The sequence below is a fragment of the Diceros bicornis genome, chromosome 10, assembly GCF_020826845.1.
Source record: "Diceros bicornis minor isolate mBicDic1 chromosome 10, mDicBic1.mat.cur, whole genome shotgun sequence".
NCBI lineage: Eukaryota > Metazoa > Chordata > Mammalia > Perissodactyla > Rhinocerotidae > Diceros > Diceros bicornis.
In genome coordinates, this window is record NC_080749.1 from 65,403,183 (window position 1) to 65,423,632 (window position 20,450).

Consider the following 20,450-nt stretch of genomic DNA (forward strand, 5'->3'; position numbering starts at 1 on the left):
ACATTCCAGAATGTTTCCAGAGGACGGGTGACTTGCTGTTTTCTACCTCAGTCTTCAACAGCTACAATAATTTGGTACAACATAAAACCAAGTAATAAATGTAAAACACTGTGGACATTTTAATTGAAGAACAGAAAGGGAACAGCAGAGAAAGTAACACAGAAAAATAAAGAGGCAGAGATAGGAGTCAGAGAAAGGCAAAGAGGGACACAAACAAATACAGAGAAACAGAGAGACAAAGAAAGGAAAAAGACAAAGAGAAGAACAGGAAGGAGGACACTCAACAAGAGACAAGAAATACATAAAAATAGATAAAATTAGGGCCGGCCCAGTGGTATAGCAGTTAAATGCATGCGCTCTGCTGCTGGTGGCCCGGGTTCAGATCCCAGGCACGCACTGACGCACCACTTGTCAGGCCGTGCTGTGGCAGCGTCCCATATAAAGTGGAGGAAGATGGGCACGGATGTTAGCCCAGGACCAGTCTTCCTCAGCAGAAAGAGGAGGATTGGTGTGGATGTTAGCTTAGGGCTGATCTTCCTCACCAAAAAAAAAAAAAAATAGATAAAATTAAATACATAAAAATAATATGATTAAGTATCTTTAGATGACATCACTATATTTTCATTTTCTATCTTTATTTTTCATGTTTTTTACACATAAGCATCCATTACTTTTATAACTAGTTTAAAGCTACATTGCATGTCACAATCAGAAAAGTAACATAGTTTTTAAGTAGAATTTAATATAAAGAAAAATAATTTTACTCACTGTTATGTAAAAATATGGCATATATTCACATTATTGATCTGAAAAAAAAGTTTTAAAATCATAGATGACTCTAAAAAGTTTTAGTATAATTATGAGTTTTAACCTCAGAGTTGGTTAACAAAGTAGTAGTTAAGCTTTTGAAGTTGAATCTGGGCTCTCAAAATTCTAAATGCTCTTGTTTTCTAAAATGTTAGTTTTCTTATCATTTTTCTAATAAGCAAAGTTATAAGAGCATCTAAAATCTTGACAGTAAAGATCAAAATAAAACTGTAAATCTATTCCTCTGTAAAACTCTCAAATATTATTAAAAGACAATAAATTAGAAATTCTTTTAAAAATGAATTAACAACAGACGTTTAATATTGAATTGTGTGAAACATACACAAACTCTCATCATTATATTCAATTCACATTTTGTATATAAGAGGTTCTGACTGGACTTCCTGAATTCTAAGGCATCCTCTTTCAGGGCTATCTATCCTCTTCTAAAAAACTGAATTACCTAAATCAACTATTTAGTCATTTGATAAATATATTTTAGCTTCTGCTTTATGCCCAGAATTGTTACAAGTCCTTACTATAAAATGATAATTTTAAAGGGCACTGCCTTTAAGGTCTTGTAAAATAATATCGATAGGTTAGTGTTATAAAAGGTCTAGAAAAGATAGGAATGAAGGACTATATTCAATATCACCATGCATTCAGATGAAATTTAATAAATAGTAGATGCCCCAAAATATAATGATACATTTTAAATTAATAAATTGGGTAGTACGTAGTCAATATATCTGACATTTACACAGAATAGATTTTCTCTATTTTTCACAAATTAAAAAGCAATGTTGGCATGGCCCAATTCCTTTATATATAACTTAGTCATGTATCTTGGGGAAATTATTTATTTATTTATTTATTTTTAAAAACAGAGTAAGTAGTGCTGCTGGGAAAATAATTTACCAACAAGCTATCTGAAGAACCAATACAAGATAAGTATATCCTTTGAGGATTTTGTTTGAATTCTGTCTTTTAGAGTTTTATTTATTCTCTATCTGCCCTTATTTTTTATAAATCCATTCTATTTAAATATACTTTAAATCTTATTCTTTTCTATCTTTTCTTTTGACATAACAATATTTGAAGACATTGTAACTTGAAATAAAAGACTAAAAGGGTAAAAAAATAACAAGTAAAAAAAGATTTTTTGAGGCATATTAACCTAAAACTCTGAAACAAAAATAAACTCAGTCTTCAAATGGCAGTAATTTTAGCACGCAGCAATTTGTATAGGTGCGCTTCACCTCCTTTTAAAAACCCCTTAGTATCAAAGGAAGACATGCAAAAAGTAAGAGGGCTTCAGACAGCAGTTTTCAGAATGAGAGAATTAATAGGAGGAAGCAGTTCCTTTTATCTTTCAGTCCTTTGTATTTCAGATACTTGTGTTAACCTAACTATAATCTAGATTTGGAGCAATCAGGACACAAAGATGGTTGGTTTTTACCTTTTATTTATATAATCTGGTGTTGAGTAGATTCAGCCATTAAATCATGAGAAGAATCATCTATGAAAATAAATACCACATAAAAATAATAAGTAATGAAATAAATGCACAAAAGAAGTCATACTGATTAATAGCATTTTATTATAATCCTCTAGATATACAGTATTGGTTTATTACAAGTTTCCTTGGAAACTATTCTAAGAGATTTTGTTTTCGGAGCTAAAATGATTTTCCTGATGAGACTAAAGGAACAGTAAAGGTATGCAATCAATTCCTCTGCCACTCCTCTAAAAAAGAAATAATAAATGGAAATCCTTTGTGTTTGATGTTAGCTGCTTAATGCAACCACAAATTTCATACTTTAAGAAAAATTCTCTGTTTTCAATAGCAGAGGAGGGTAATGCAGTGCTGCTATTACAAAGTTGTGTTTCTGTGCTTTGTTACGAAGTCATTGTCCAGAAATTAAGCAAATGGTTAAGCCAGAAGGCTTTGGGACCACATGGCTTGAGTTTAAATCCCAGCTCTGCAACTTATAGCTGGGTGTTCATGGATAATGTTTTCAAACTCTCTGTGTTTAAATTTCTTCATCTGCAAAACTCAAAGACAGTTTTGTACATGGCTCATAGTACACATAATACAACCCCATAAATGTTGATCATCACTGATAAAGAACAGGAATAACAGGTTACCAACAATACTGTGGGAACACAATCCTGTGAGGTACCTACTGCTATTTTCCAGTTTTCTCCAGTTTTCAGCTAAGAAAATGAGACAGTTAAGAAACATACCCGCTATTTAGTTACAATCTGTAGGACTAGGGTTCTTCCCCAGATCTTCTGACTGTAAATGTATCATCCTAATCTAGAACTTGGTTCATATCCTGATCAGCATCTTCCTCTACCTTACCCTCTTCTGCTACCCCACCCCACCCCAGGATCTTCATCATCATCACTATGACCACCACAGTCAGGAGTCAATGATTAATGATTTCTAACCATGTGCCAGTCACTGTGTTTGTTATTTTACAATCATTACCTAATTATGTTTCATAACTCTGGAAATTTGGTATAACTTATCCTCATTTTACAGAGGAAGACACTGGAGCTTTAGAGTGGTTAGGTAAATTTTCCAAAGTCTTAGAGCTAAGTGATGATATGCAGTTGAAATTTTTTTTCATGCTGAAGTCTAGACTATTTTTTTAAAGCTTCATTGGGATATAATTCACATACCCTACAATTCACCCATTTAAAGTGTACAATTCAATGCTTTAGGCATATTATATTATGTTTTTAATTGTGGTTATATATGTACATAACATAAAATTTATTATTTTAATAATTTTTAAGTGTACAACTCAGTGACATTCATTACATTCACAATGTTGTACAACCATCACCACTCTCTATTTCTAAAACTTTTTTGTAACTCCAAACAGAAACTCTGTAACCGTAACTACACATACCCCACTCCCAGTCACTGGTGACCTCTGATCTACTACGTCTCTATGAATTTGCCTATTCTAGATATTTCATAGAAATGAAATCATGCAATATTTGTCCTTTTGTGCTTGGTTTATTTCATTTAGCATAATGTTTTCAAAGTTCATCCATGTTGTAGCATGTATAAGCACTTCATTCCGTTTTATGGATGAAAATTATTCTCTTTTATGTGTATTCTACATTTTATTTGTTCATTCATATGTTGATGAACACTTGAGTTGTTTCCCTCTTTTGGCTATTGTGAATAATGCTGCTATGATCTCTGATGTACAACTATCTGTTCAAGTCCCTGCTTCCAATAGTTTTGGGTATATACCTAGGAGTGAAATTGCTGAGTCATATGATAATTCTAATCATCAATGTGTTTTCCTTAACAGCTGCATCATTTGATATTCCCACCCGGAATGTAAGGAGGGGTTCAATTTCCTCACATCTTTGCAAACACTTACTATTTCTCATTTTTTTTAAACAATATTCATTCTAGTAGGTGGTATCTCTGTGGTTTTGACTTGCATTTCCCTAGTGAATAATGATGTTGAGCATCTTTTCATGTGCTTCTTGGAAATTTGTATATCATCTTGAAGAAATGTATATTCAAGTTCTTGGCCCATTTTTTAATTGGTTTATCTTTTTGTTGTTGATTTATATTAGTTCTTTATATATTCTAGATATTATATCCTTATCAGATATATGATTTATAAATATTTTCTTTTCTTATGTAGATTGACTTTACACTTTCTTGATAATGTCCTTGTGCACAAAAGTTTTAAATTTTCATGTAGTACAATTTATCTTTTCTTTTCTTTTGTTTGTTTTTCATGCTTTTGGTGTCATACCTAAGAATCCATTGCCAAATCCAAGGTCATGAAGATTTACAGTGATATTTTCTTCTATAGGCATCCAAATCATAAAGGAAGGAATTTTGCGGTTTTTAGCTCTATATGTAGGTTATTGATCATTTTGAGTTAATTTTTGCATATGGTGTGATTTAGGGGTCCAACTTCATTCTTTTGCATGAGGAAATCAGTTGCCCCCACACCATCTTTTGAAGACACTGGTCTTTATCCATTAAATGACCTTGGTACCCTTGTCAAAAATTAATTGGCCACGGGTGTATGGGTTTATTTCTTTTTTTTTCTTTTTCTTATTTTTTTTTTGTGAGGAAGATCAGCCCTGAGCTAACTTCCATGCCAATCCTCCTCTTTTTGCTGAGGAAGACCGGCTCTGAGCTAACATCTATTGCCAATCCTCCTCCTTTTTTTTTTCCCAAAGCCTCAGTAGATAGTTGTATGTCATAGTTGCACATCCTTCTAGTTGCTGTATGTGGGATGCGGCCTCAGCATGGCTGGACAAGCGGTGCGTTGGTGCGAGCCCAGGATCCGAACCCGGGCCACCAGTAGTGATGCACGCGCACTTAACCGCTAAGCCACCAGGCCGGCCCTATGGGTTTATTTCTGAACTCTCAGTTCTATTCCACTGATCTATATGGCTATCCTCATGCCAATATCACACTATTTTGATTGCTGTAGCTTTGAAATCAGGAAGTATGTGTCCTGCAACATTGTTCTTTTTTAAGATTGTTTTGGTTATTTGAAGCCTTTTACAGTTTCATTTGAATTTGAGGATCAGTTTTTTCATTTCTGCAATAAAAGGCCATTGGAATTGATAAAGATTGTGTTGATTCTGTAGATCATTTTGAGTAGAATTGACATCTTGACAATATTAAGTCTTCCTATCCATGAAAATGAGATGTCTTTCTGCTTAATCAGGTCTTCTTTAATATCATTTGGCAATATTTTAGAATCATTAGGATGTATTTCTTTCACCTCCAAAATTAAATTTATCTTCAGTATGCTATTGTTTTAGATGCTATTGTAAATAGAATTTTTTTTCTTAATTTCTTTCTCTGATTGTTCATTTCTGGTGTATAGAAACTCAACTGATTGGTGTGTGTTGATCTGGTACCCTGCAATTTTGCTTCATTTAGGCATTAGCTTTAATAACTTTCTTGTGAATTCTTCAGGATTTTCTATTTTTGGATCATGTCACCTGTGAATAGAGAGTTTACTTCTTCCTTTACAATTTGGAAAGCTTTCCAAAAGCTTTTTTTTGCTTTTTTATTGTCTAGTTTCTCTGTCTAGACTTCCAGTACAATGTCAAATAGTAGTGGTGAAAGCAGGCCTTCTTGTCTTCTTCCTGATCCTGAGGGAAAAGTTTCCAGCTTTCACCACTGAGTATGTGTTAGCTGTGGGATTTTCATAAGTGGCCTTTATCATGTTGATGTGTTTTCTCTCTATTCCTAGTTCTCTGAGAGTTGTTGTTGTTGTTGTCTCTTATGAAAGTGTGTTAGATATCTTTCAAATGCCATTTCTGCATCAATTGAGATGATCATTCTAGTAATGGGATGTATTACATTAATTTATTTTCTTATGTTGAACCATCTTTGCATTCTGGGGATAAATCACTTGGTTGTGGTATGTAATATTTTTAATGTGCTATTAAATTTGGTTTGGTGGTATTTAGTTGAGGATTTTTTTTGTCTATATTTATAAGGGATATTAGTTTCTAATTTCATTTTCTTATGATTTTTTTTTTTTGTTTTATGGTGGTAAGAACACTTACCATGAAATCTATGCTCCTAAAAATTTTTAAGTGTACAATACATTATTGTTGATTATAGGTAAAATGAGGCAGAGCAGATCTCTAGAACTTACTCATCTTACTTGATTGAAACTTTATGCCTGTGGACTAATAACTCCCCATTTCTCTTCTCCCCAGCCCCTGATAACCACCATTTTAGTCTTTGATTTTATGAATCTGACTATTTTAGATACTTCATATAAGTGGAATTATACAGTACTTGTCTGTGTCTGGATTATATCACTGAGTATAATGTCCCTAATATCCATCCATATTGTTCCATATTGCAGAATTTGCTTCTTTTTTAAGGCTGAATGTATTGTATGTATATACATTTTCTTTACCCATTTATCTATTGATAGGCATTCAGGTTGTTTCCACAGATAGCTCACTGTTGGTATACAGAAATGCAATTGATTTTTGTATGTTGATTTTGTATCCTGCAACTTACTAAATTTTTTAGTTAGTTCTAATAGTTTCTTTATGGAGACTTTGGGTTTTCTATATATAATATTATGCCATCTGTAAACAGGGACAATTTTACTCTCCCTTTATGATTTGCATGCCTTTTATTTCTTTTTATTCTCTAATTTCTCTGACTAGGACACCATTAAACTCCTCAACAAAGAAAGGCCCAGGCCCAGATGGTTTCACTGGTGAATTCTATCAAGCACTAAAAAAGAATTAATGCCAACCCTTCTCAAACTCTTCCAAAAAATTGAGGAAGACAGAATACTTCAAAACTCATTTTTTGAGGCCAGCATTACCCTGATACCAAAGCCAGGCAGAGACACCACAAGAAAAGAAAAACACAGACCAATATCCCTCATTTACACAGATTCAAAAATCCTCAACAAAATATTAGCCAACCAAATTCAACAACACATTAAAAGAATTATACATCACAATTAAGTGGGATTTATCCCTGAGATGGATGGATGGTTCGATATATGAAAATCAATTAATGTGATACACCACATCAACAGAATAAAGGAGAAAAATCACATGATTTTCTCAAGAGCTGCAGAAAAAGCATTTGACAAAATTCAATACCCTTTCATGACAAAACTCTCAGCAAACTAGGAATAGGAGGAAAACATCTCAACATCATAAAAGCTATCTATTAAAAGCACACAGCTAACATCAAACTCAATGATAAAAAGGTGAAAGATTTTCCTGTAAAATCAAGAACAAGGCAAGGATGCCCACTTGCACCACTTCTATTTAACATAGTACTGGAAGTCTTGTGATGTCTTTATCTGGTTTTGGTATAAGGGTAAGGATGGCCTCATAGAATGTGTTGGGATGTGTTCCAAAATCCAGGTTCTCAATCACTGCCTAGACTACTTCTCTTGTTTTTTATAAAGGCAGTTTATTGGCAGGAACAGTAAGTCTGGCATAGTTTGGCTACGTGAGATATCATGAGTGCAAATGAAGAAGTACAAGGGTTTTTAACCCACAGTCTGTCACTGGCCTCACTTATGATTAAATATTTCCAATCTATGAAAAGTATCCAGCTTATAGCATTGAGGTAGGTAAAGGTTATAAAGAAAAAAATATGTCTTAGTTTCCTAAATTAATGACATTTTACTTTTGCTCTAATATTGTGTGTCATTCTCATTTAAAACTGCCTGAATCAGAAATGCCTATTTTAAAAACTAAAAAATTAAATTAATTTCATTTCCAAGTATCTACTCTTGCATGAAACAAAAGACATGATTATAGAAAAAAATATAAAAATTTTAAAAAGAGTCTATATCAGAGCCAAATGCATAGGACAAAATCAATGTAAAAGCCTTGGTTTCTGGAGCATTAAAAGAGTGGTTTTCAGAACCCAGTGGTGCACACACACACAAAAAATAAAAGTATACAATAACTCACTCCTTGTTGAAAAATTATCAGGTTGGAAAAAATGGCAATTAATGAAAGCAATTTGCAAGGAAATGTAAATTATGCATATCATATAGTCACAGATTTACTTTTAAAATTTATTTTTTAATTGACAGAACAGAACTAGAAAGGGCAAATATAATAATTTTGAAAAATTTTAAAAATTTGATCATCTTTAATAACATTCAAAGAAAGTAATAGCTATTTAGAGGTTGCTCATTGCAAGAACTAAACATCTAATTACTGAGATGTATACTGATTCTCTGAGAAAAAATAGAAAAACTACAAATTATTGATACCTGGAAGTCTATTCACAGAAGATATAACAATTAGGAGAGTTAATGGTATAATTTATTATCAACCTATTGATTCTACCAAATTTAATTTGAGCTAAAGTCCATTTCAAGATTTAGATAAGAGTTAGTGTTGTAACTTCTAAGTCTAATTATTTACTTTTGATTTTTAATTTATTCCTTTTGTTTAGTTCTGTATAAATAAAAATTGGCCTTTAAAAATAGCCTCTAACCTATTCAAATCTTTAAATATTAGTTAGAGGAAATTATTACTTTTAAGTGTCTATCAGTTTTGGAATAATATATGAAACATTATATTTTTCCTGGTGTTAATAATGGAAAAAACGAATTTTGGATAGTTTTCCTCCAAATCTCACTTAATACTTGCAACAACTCCATTTAATTGCTGCTGTTCAACTCTCATCTTCACTTTCCTTGCCATGGTGATCGTGGAAGAACAGCAAGTTAATTGATTCCACCTGTGAGTGAAACAGGTCACTCATATTCACAATTTATTGGTCAAAGCAAACAATATGGTCATGTCTCAGGCAACAGGGTGATATAATTCTCCTAAGAAGCCAAAAGTAGAGAAGAACCAGATATTGATGAATTGTAGTAATGCCCACTATAGTCCACCCTTCCAGTGACCAGTTAGGTCATTCCTCTACCTACACACAACAAGCATTCTACTCTTGCCCAAAGGAGATAATCTCAAAGGTTATTCCAATAACACAATCATGTTCAGGGTCCAGAATCCCTAGGCGAGGAGTGATAGTCTCTATTTCAGATGAATGTGGCAACTTTTGATTCATTGTCTTATGAAATAAAAAGACAAGTTATCTGACCCATGGACACTTAATAATCAACGGTTCAATGCTTAATCAATGTTAATCACAATAAACATTCCCACTTAGATAGGGAAAGAATGGGTGACACATATTAGCCAATGGCTTTAATGGATAATTTTATGTAGCAACTTGACCTGACCATGAGGTACTCAGACATTTGGTCAAATGTTATTCTGGTTGTATCTATAAGATGTGTTTCTGAATGATATTAACATTGAATCAGTAGACTGAGTAAAGTAAATCGCCCTCCATAATGTGGAGGCACCAGTCAATCATTTGAACGTCTGAATAGAGCAAAAGGCTGAATCTCCCACAAGTAAAGGAGAACTTCCTCCTGCCTGACTGCCTTGAGCTAGGACATAGGTTTTATTCCTGCCTTTGTGAAACACTAGCTTTTCCTGGGTCTCGAGCCTGCAGGTCTTCAGACTGGAACTACACCATTGGCTTTCCTGGGTCTCCAGCTTGCCAACTATAGATTATGGGACTTATCAGCCTCCATAATCATGTGAGCCAATTCTTATTTCTATTTAAGAAAAAGTTTTTAGGGAAACTCAAAGACAACAGGAAAGACAAAAACAAAGACACTAGAGGAATTTGAAGCCTCTGGTAACCACAGGTATAGCAACCATTAAACATAGTACAATACCTAACATATAATTATCAGACAGGAAATTTAAAATAACTATGATTAATATGTTAAGGACTCTAATAAAAAAAGTGCAAAACATGAAAGATCAGATACTTTACCTAATGTAGGCAGAAATTTAAAAATTCTAAGAATGTATCAAAAATGGTAAAAATTAATAATATTATGACATAAATGAAGAAATCTTTTGATGAACTCATCAGTAGACTGCACATGGCTAAGGAAAGAATCAATGGACTTGAAGATATGTCAATATAAACTTCCCAAATTAAAATACAATGAGAAAAAAATGAGTAAAGAAAAAAAACAATTACAAAAGGTATAACATAATGGAAATACCAGAAAGGGAAGAAAAGGATGAAATTACAGGAGAAATATTTGAAGTACTAATGGATGAAAATTTTCCAAAATTAATGATGGACACCAAACCAAAGATCCTAGAAGCTCAGAGAATACCAAGCAGGATAAATATGAAAAAAAAAAATCTATAGGTAAGCATATCATGTTCAAACTGCAGAAAATCAAACACAAAGAGAAAATCTTGAAAGAAGCCAAAGGAAAATAATACCTTACCTACAGAAGAACAAGAATAAAGAATTAGATCAGACTTGTCTTCAGAAACCATTCAAGCAAGAAGAAAGAAGAGTGAAATACTTAAAGTGTTGAAAGAGAAAACCCACCAACCTAGAATTCTCACCAAATTAAATTCTCATCAAAAGTGAAGGAGAAATACTTTTTCAAACAAACACAAAATTGAGGGAGCTGGTCACTAGTAGACCTGCATCATAAAACGTGTTAAAAGAAGCTTTTCAGAGAGAAATAATATTGTTACAATATCAAATCTTCCAACCTGATCCTGAGGTTTGATGCACTCCCAATGAAAATCCCAGCAAGTTACTTAATGGATAGAGACAGACTGATTCTAACGTTTATATGGAAAGGCAAAAGATACAGAATGGCCAACACAGTATTGAAGAAAAAGAACCAAGACAGAAGACAGACACGATGAGACTTCAAGACTTACTATAAAGCTACAATAATCAAGGCAGTGCAGCACTGGTGAAAGAGTAGACAAATGGATCAATAGGGCAGAATGGATAACCCAGAAAGCAATCCACATGTATATAATTGACTGATCTTTGAAAAAGTGGCAAAAGCAATGGCGTTAGAAAAAGGACTATCTTTTCAACAAATGATGCTGGAATAACTGGACTTCCATGAGCAAAAAATGAATCTAGTCAATGACCTTATACCTTTCACAATAATTGACTCAAAATAGATCATAGCCCTCAATGTAAAACACAAACTAAAATTCCTGGAAGATAATATGAGGGAAAATCCAGGTTACTGTGGATTTGGCAAAATGTTTTTAGATATAATAACAAAAGCATGATCCATGAAAAACAATTATCTGTTGGATTCCATTAAAATTAAAACTTCTTTCTGCAAAAGACATTGGTAAGAGAATGAAAAGATAAGCTACAGACTGAGAGGAAATGTTAGCAAAACAAATATCTAGTAAAGGACATGTATCCAAAATATACAAAAAACACTCAAAAGTCAACAATAAAAAAAGCAACCCAATTAAAAAGTAGAGGGAAGATTAGAATAGATACCACACCTGAAGATATACAGATGGCAAATAAGCATATGAAAAGATCCTCCACATCATATGTCATTAAGGAATTGTGAATTAGAACAAAAATGAGATTCCACTACTTACTTATTAGAATGGCTAAAATCCAAAACACTGACAATATCAAATGCTGTCAAAGATGTAGAGCAACAAGAACTCTCACGCATTTTTGGTGGAAATACAAAATGGTACAGCCACTTAGGAAGATAGTTTGGTAGTTTCTTAAAAATACTAAACATAATCTTACCATATGATCCAGCAATCATGGTCCTTGGTAGTTACCCAAATGAGTTGAAAAGTTATCTCCACACAAAAACCTACACGTAGATGTTTATAGCAGCTTTATTTGTAATTGCCAAAACTTGGAAGCAACCAAGATCTTCTTCAACAGATCAATGGATAAATAAAGTGCAATAATCAATTCAATGGAATAAAAAAGAAATAAGCTATCAAGCCATGAAAAGACATGGGAGAACCTGAAATACATATTGCTATGTGAAAGAAGCCACTCTGAAAAGGTGACATACTGCATGATTCTAATTATATGATATTCTGGACAGGCAAAATAATGGAGACAGTAAATTGATCAGTATTTCCAGACATTAGGGAAGATGGGAGAGAGAGAAATGGAATTATATAAAATGCTAAATTAAAACTAAAAAAGGCAGAAAAAGAGAGAAAGGAAAAAAGAAAGAACAAATGAAATAAATAGAAAATACACATATGGTAGATACTAACACAGTTCTATCAATAATCACCTTAAATGCAAATAGTCTAGATTTGCCAATGAAAAGATAGAGATTGTCAGAGTCAATTAAAATTGAAAAAGACTCAACTATATGTTGTCTACAGAAACCTACTTTAAATATAAGGACTCTGATGGATTAAAAGTAAAGAGATGGGGAAAGATATATCATGCTAATAATAATCAAATGAATGCTGAAGTAGCTATTTTTATTTTACGCAAAAGACTTTAGAACAAAGAACATTATCAGAAATAAAGAGGCATTTCATAATGATAAAGAAATCAATTCTCCATAAAGACATAATCTATGTGTGTCTACCTAAAAACAGAGTGTCAAAATACTTGAAACAAAATAGAATTGCAATAGAATTGCAAGGAGAAGTAGACAATTCACCATTATAGTTGGAGACCCATAATAGTCAGCAACTCTCTTTCAGTAATTGATACATCAAGCAGGCAGAAAATCAGTAGGGATATAAATGACTTGAATAGAACTATCAATCAACTTGATCTCATTGACATTTATAGAATACTCCATTAAACAACAGAAGGATACACATCTTTCTCAAACTCACACGAAACGTTCACCAAAACAGATTACATTATAAGCAAAAAAATACCCCTTCACCAGTTTAAAAGGACAAAAATCATGCAAAGTATATTCTCAGACCACAGTGAAAATGAATTAGAAACCAATAACAATCAATAACACAAAGAAAGCTGGAAAATATCCCAAATATTTTGACATTAAACAACACACTTCTAAGCAAAATATGGGTCAATGAAAAAGTCTCATGAGAAACTTAAAAATTTTTTGAACTGAATTTAAATAAAAATACAACTTATCAAAATTTGTAGAATACATTGAAAGTAGTGTTTAGTGGGAAATTTACAGCATTAAATATATACATTAGAAAAGAAGATCTAAAATCAATAATCTAAGCTTTTACCTAAGGAAACTAGAGAAAAAAGAGCAATTTGAGCCTAAAGCAAACAGAAATAAAAAAATATTCAAGTTAAAGCCATAATCAATAGAATTGAAAACATCAAAACAATAAATTAACAAAACTAAATGTTGGTTCTTGGATAAGATCAGTTAAACTGATAAACCTCGAGCCAGGCTAAGAAAGAAAAAAAGAAAGACAAAATTACCAATACTAAAATGAAAGAAGTGCCATCACTATTGATCACATGGACCATAAAGAATAAAAAGGGGTATTATGGCTGATTCTAGGACTGGGGAAAAAAATATACAAAATGAACATAGAACATCTTATAGTGCTAGAAAGTAGAGAGGTATTTAAAAAAGAAAAAAATCATTGATGAGAGGTATGTCAAAGGGCCACAGGAGCCAATTTGAAGTGCTTCCAATGGCTTAAGCTGAAAAAATTTGAGCAAGAAAATAAAAAATTATTGTTTTATAACTCTAAGTATAAACTAAATATCCATAATAATAATAATATGCATAAGTGATTGAATTAATAAATAAACAGGGGATAAGTGACAAATCTCCCATGTAAGAGAATTTCAAATAATTTATGTAGATACCTCCCCTTCAAGGAGGTCGAGCGTTAACTCTCCACTCAAGTGTGAGCTACGCATAATGAGTTCCTTCCCATGACTACAGGATGGAAAGTGGGTGGAAAAAAGAGTAACTCCACAGTGAAGAAAGCTGCAAAACGCTAGCTCAGCCAGATGTTCAAAGTCAATATCAACAGTAATAAATCTCATTGATAATATGTACTCTTGATATGATGTAATAAAAATAGTGCTTTACGTCCATGGTATGCCTCCCCAAAACCTATAAACCCGGTTTAATCACCAGAAAAACATCAGACAAATCCCAATACAGTGCATTCTACAAAATACCAGATCAGTACTCCGTAAAACTGCCAATGCCATCAAAAACAAAGAAAGTCTGAGAAAATGTCACAGTAAAGAGAATCCTAAGGAGCTGTCAGTGCCCATGAGTTGATTCCAACTCCTAGCGACCCTATGTAGAGCAGAGTGGAACCCTGGCTGGTCTTTTTGCACGATATCCCAAGGAGATACGACAGCTAAGTATAATGTGGTGTCCTGAACGGATCCTGGAACAGAAAAAGGACATTAGGTAAAAACTAAAGACATGTGAATTATATATGGACTTTAGTTAATAAAACAATGTATTGATATTGGTTCATTAACTATAACAATGTACCATACTAATGTAAGATGTTAATAATTGGGAAACGGCATGACTATATGGGAACTCTCTGTACTGTCTTCAGTTTTTCTTTAAATCTAAAACTGTTCTAAAATACAATGCCTATTTAAAATTAAAAACAACACAAAAAATCAGTGGGCAGTGGCAATAAGACTGGAATGCAGAGAATTATGAAAAGTATGAGAAATACATCTTAAAAACAACTCTGGATGTGACTATTTCCATTTGTAGATCGATGAAGGCAACTATTTGTTGCCTTCCCAACTTTGCAAGCCCTCATATTTTGCTTTTCTAGAGATAAAAATGTATATTCTTAAATCACGTTCAATTCCTGACCTCATCTCCTGCTCATTATAGCATGGTAAAGACAACCAACAATCTGCTCTATTAAATGGATCTTTTCTGATCTCCTCCTCTAGAGCAGTGGTTTGGTTCTCAACTCGGTCAGTTTTGCTCTCTAGAGTCTATTTGACAATGTCTGGAGACATTTTTGGCTTTCACATCTGGAAGAATGCTACCAGCTTCTAGTGAGTAGAGGCCAAGTTTGCTGCTAAACGTACTATGATGCAAATGACAACCCCTAACAAAAAAGAATGATCCATCTCAAAATGTCAATAGCGCTGAGATTGAGAAACATTGCCTTAGATTTACATATCTGCCTCCTAAGTTACGTCAGATCAGAGTTTACCAGTTATTTGCCATTATATAACATAGATCACCAATTTTCCAGTCTTCATTTCACTAACTAAACAAATGTCACTTGTTTTGGGGTTTTGTTAATGAAGCACTCCTATTTCAAGACCAAATTCTGTGTCAATCTGGTATACTAGGTTATGCTGAAATAATAAAGGGCCACAAAATAATTTTTTGTTGTTGTTGTTGCTGAGGAAGATTGGCTCTGAGCTAATATCTGTGCCCATCTTCCTCTATTTTGTATGTGGGATGCCGCCACAGCATGGTTTGATGAGCGGTGTGTTGATCCGTGCCCAAGATTCAAACCTGCGAACCCTGGGCAGCCAAAGCGAAGTGCACAAACTTAACCACTATGCCACTGGGCCGGCCCCCCAAAAAATGTTTTTTTTTATTTTTCCATCATATTAAATGTCCATTTCATACGAGTTAGAGATCCTTCTCAATTCAGGACAAAGCTGATAAAAGCTCCATCAGCAAGAACTTCACCAGTTATGAGGGCAGGGAGAAGAAAGAGAGCTGAAGACCTTCCACCATCTATAATATAATGCAGCCCAAATTCACCCTTCTCCCACAGCTTTTTGGTAAAAACTAGCCCTGTGGTACCCATACAACTGTTAGAGGGGCAAGGATGTATAACCATACCATGTGTCTAGAAGTAGATAATTATCAAATAGGATTAAACATATATGATTTTACATGGTTATTATCAGTATCGAGTGAATATTGTGTTCTGTTTTATTATATGTAATATTATGCCTATATGCTTTTAAATATTGTCACATAATATTCAAGATCATTATTTTGGTGTCATGGTATTTGATGAAATGAACTAACACTACCTCAACAGTTATTCCTCAGTTTGAGGTGTTTATATTATTTCTACTTTTTCTTGGTTTATATGATGCTTGGATCAGTCAGAATCAGCCAGGTTATACTGCAGTAACAATGTTCTAAAGTCAGTGATTTAATGCAACGAAAGTTTATTTCTTTCTCTTACTACATTATCAACATGATTGGGCTATAGGTTGGCCTCTACATCTCTCTCCCTCTGGGATCCAGCGTGATTGATCAAAATTTATCTGGAATATGTGGAATATTGCTCATTGCCATTGAAGAAAGAGACAGAGAGGGGATGAACTCTGGAAGATCTAGTATCAGCAATAAAATCTCAAAATAAGAAATGACATATACAAATAATTGGCCAGATCTAATCACTTGATCCTAAGCAGACAAAAGATACTAGAAAGTATAGTCTTACCAGATGCCTAAGGGAAGGAAAGCTGTAAATATTTAGTGAAGAGCAGTCATGACTACCAAAATACTGAGACTTTGATTACCACCATTGTTTCTAGCATACTTATCCGTTCCACATGGAAATAAATATCTGAAATCACTGAGAGAATTTGAGCTGAAATAACAAGAGGAAAGTTGAGTATATTAGTTATATATTGTTGCATAACAAATCACCTCAAAAGTTACCAGCTTAAAACAACAAAAATGTACTATCTCACATAGTTTCTAAGGATCAGGAATCCACTCATTACTTAGCTGTGTGTTTCTGACTTAGAGTCTTGAATGAAATTGTATTCAAGCTATCAGCTGGACACACAGCCTCTAAAAACATGATTAGGGCTGGAGGATCTATTCCAACCACACTCATACAGCTGATGACAGGAAACTCAGATCCCTCCCATAGGGTTATGCATAAGTCTACTTTGTCTAGCGCTGATCATGACTTGGCTTTCCCTAGAACTAATGATACCAAAGAAAGAGAACAAGAGAGAACCCAAGACGAAGGCCTAAATATCTTGTATACCTAAATCTCAGAAATGACATATCATCACTTTTTTTGTAATTCTCTTGGTCACACAGACCAATCATTGTAGAGTGTGGGTGGGAGAGGGAGACTACAAAGATGTGAATGTCAGAAGGTGGAAATCATGGGGTGCCACCTTGAAGGCTGTCTTTTAGTCTAACCCCTGATTTTCAATGATTCATATCCATTCCATACACAAAATATATGAACACCTTCTTAACACCCCTAAATATCTCAACCCATGACTCATGACAATCAGTTCACAGTCTAGAATTTCATCATCTAAATCAGATCTGACGGGCCGGTCCCGTGGCTTAGCGGTTAAGTGCGCGCGCTCTGCTGCTGGTGGCCTGGGTTTGGATCCCGGGCGCGCACCAACGCACCGCTTCTCCGGCCATGCTGAGGCCGTGTCCCACATACAGCAACTAGAAGGATGTGCAGCTATGACATACAACTATCTACTGGGCCTTTGGGGGGGGGAAATAAATAAATAAAATCTTTAAAAATAAACAAATAAATAAATCAGATCTGAGTGTGAATGAGATTCCTCAGGTGTTGTTCCTTATGCATAGCTACTTGGGTATGGTTCCTCTTGAGCTGAAGATTTGCACACTAAAGGGAAAGTTGTCTGTCTCACACACTCAACATACCATATTGAGATAGGTAAATGATAAATGCTATGGAAATTCTTCCTCATAGATGGAAAATAATTGGCACACAATGGTTACTGGTGCAGAGCAATTCTGAAATTCATATAAGCAAATGTTGGAAGTTACTTAATTAGAATTTAGCCCTACTCCTGCCTGGAAATGACTCTCCATGTCTCTTGGCTCTGCCCACAGGGCTCTCGCTTCCATACTTCAATTCACCCTTTCAATTATATATAAAAGGTAGCATGTGTTTTCAGATGATGAGTTTTTATCAACCTGCTTCCTGTTTGTAAAGTTTAAAGGTACCAAAGTCTCTTTTCATTTTACACTATTTCTTTCAACCCAAGACAGCAGTGTTTCTATCCTTTCAATCCAAGCTAGCAATGTTTCTGCTGATATAATTTCATTGAAAATATTGTGGATCTTCTGTGAATGTTGTTGTAATTCACTCCATTAGACACAAGCCAGGCACACAAATCTATTTGAGATAAGCCCTTCTCTTCTTCAGGCTTCTGCCGAGATGACTGAGGAACAACGACCTTAAGCTTCCTAGAAGCCCTACGGTGTGATTGAGAGAATCTGAGGTATACCCTTAATCATTTACAGGGCCTTTTGTATGAGCTAGATCTCAAAAAATGATTTTACAATCATACTTTTGGCTTCATCTTTAGACCAAGCTTTCCTAAAAATTCCCTGGATTTGATCTTTGCTTGGAGACCATTTCTTAATTTTAGCTTTCTTTACCATCTGAATAGGTTGGTAATCTTCAAAATCAGCACGTCCCAGCTTTTTTTATTTAACGGTTTTTTCATTAGCTTATCTTTCTCCTCTTGCATTTTACTATAATCAGCATGAAGAAACTAGGTGGCATTTTCAACCTTGTAGTTATAAATTTCCTTAGCTGTATAACCCAACTCATTGGGCACATTGCCTAATTTGCACATCACTACAGGCAACGAGGTTGATAAATTTTATGCCACTACATAACAAGTATCCCCTTTCTTCTAATATCCAGTAATATTTTTCTCACTTTAAGATTTCACCAGCAGCCTCCTCTTGGAGTTCAAAATTCTATAAACAGTGTGTTCAAGGCATTTAATGCTTTAACTAATAGTCTTCTCATAATCCTTACAGCTTTTCCCAATTCCACGCACTGCCTGATTCCAAATCACTCCCCTATTTTAGGTTTTTCTTATGGCGTTACTTAATTTCTGGTCCTAAATCTGCTTTGTTATTTATTTTTGTGCAAAAATTGCCTCCAAACTTATTGGATTAATACAACAAATACTTATTAGCTTACATAGTGTTTGAGGTGCAGGAATTGAGGAGCATGCTTTCCTGGGTTGCTCTGGCTCAGAGTCTCTTATTAGGCTGTAGCCAAGCTGTCAGCCGGGGATATGGTCTCTAAAGACATCACTGGTGCTAAAGGATCCATTCCAAGCACATTCATGTATTTGTTGGCAGGAAACTGCAGTTCCTCACAGCGTGAGTCATTCCATAATGCTGTTCATGAGCTGGCTTTCTCTAGAACAAGTATAGAGAGAGAGAAAGAAGAAAGTAATGATATCTTTTATAACCTAATCCTAAAAATGACATACCATCATTGTTTTTGTATTCTATTGGTCACACAGAACAACCCTGATACAATTTGGGCAGAAACTACACAAGGTATAATGACGGAAGTTAGAATCATTAGGGCCGGCCCACTGGCGCAAGCCGTTAAGTGCACACGCTCCACTGTGGCAGCCCGGGGTTCGCTGGTTGGGATCCCGGGCCCGCACCAACGCACCGCTTGTCAAGCCATGCTGTGGCGGTGTCCCATGTAGAATAGAGGTAGATGGGCACGGATGTTAGCTCAGGGCCAGTCTTCCTCAGAAAAAAGAGGAGGATTGGCATCAGATGTTAGCTCAGGGATGATCTTCCTCACCAAAAAAAAAAAAAAAAAAAAAGTGAGAATCATTAGAAGCCTTTGGAGGCTAGCTACTTCAGCAAGATATGTAAGTTCCCATGCAGATAGAATAGTAGAGTTTGTTGTAAGGAGAAGTAGTTTGCTTTTAATTTTTTTCTTCATTATAAAGCAGAGTGAGCAGCTGGGATTGAATAAAGCAAAGCAGTCACTAGAGTTTTGTGGGAAGGAGTGAATGCATGTGAGAGACTCTTGGAGAATAGGAAGAAAATAGAGAAAGGATATATAGTAGGATTGTCATGCTATGCTGGGTTACCACTTATTCTTAGTAATAAATTTAAAGTGCAACCAGTCAGCATAATGTGTTTTTCTCTAATCATGTTCTGTTGCTTGCTGGTAGGCTCAGTGTAGGTGAACTGTTGAGTTTAAATGAGGTGGAGGTTTTGCAACAAAGACGGACAATGGATTAAAAAAAAAAAAATGTTGCAGGAAACCAAAAATGTTTGACAAGAAACTTTTAAAGGCAATCAAAGAATCTTCACAATGGGCAAATACTAGAGAGTAGAGCTCAGACAAGAGTAATGGTTGGAGTGAGCCACTTGAGAGAAAAAATTTGTAAGTCCTCAGGAATGTATTATTGCTTTTTCAGAGAAAGAATTGCTGATATGTGAGTCGTTAGAAGGTATTTGCTATTATACTTTGAGGAATTGTTTCAAGGA

General features: G+C 34.4%; 1 long non-coding RNA gene across 1 annotated transcript; it reads right to left on the minus strand.

Moving 5' to 3' along the window:
* Positions 1-769: 769 nt before the first annotated feature.
* On the minus strand, positions 770-19,344 carry LOC131410546 (uncharacterized). The gene is made up of 3 exons (XR_009221280.1): positions 19,126-19,344; positions 2,267-2,326; positions 770-806 (listed from the first exon to the last, which is right to left on the minus strand). It is a non-coding gene; the product is annotated as an uncharacterized LOC131410546 (long non-coding RNA).
* Between the last annotated feature and the right edge of the window lie 1,106 nt (positions 19,345-20,450).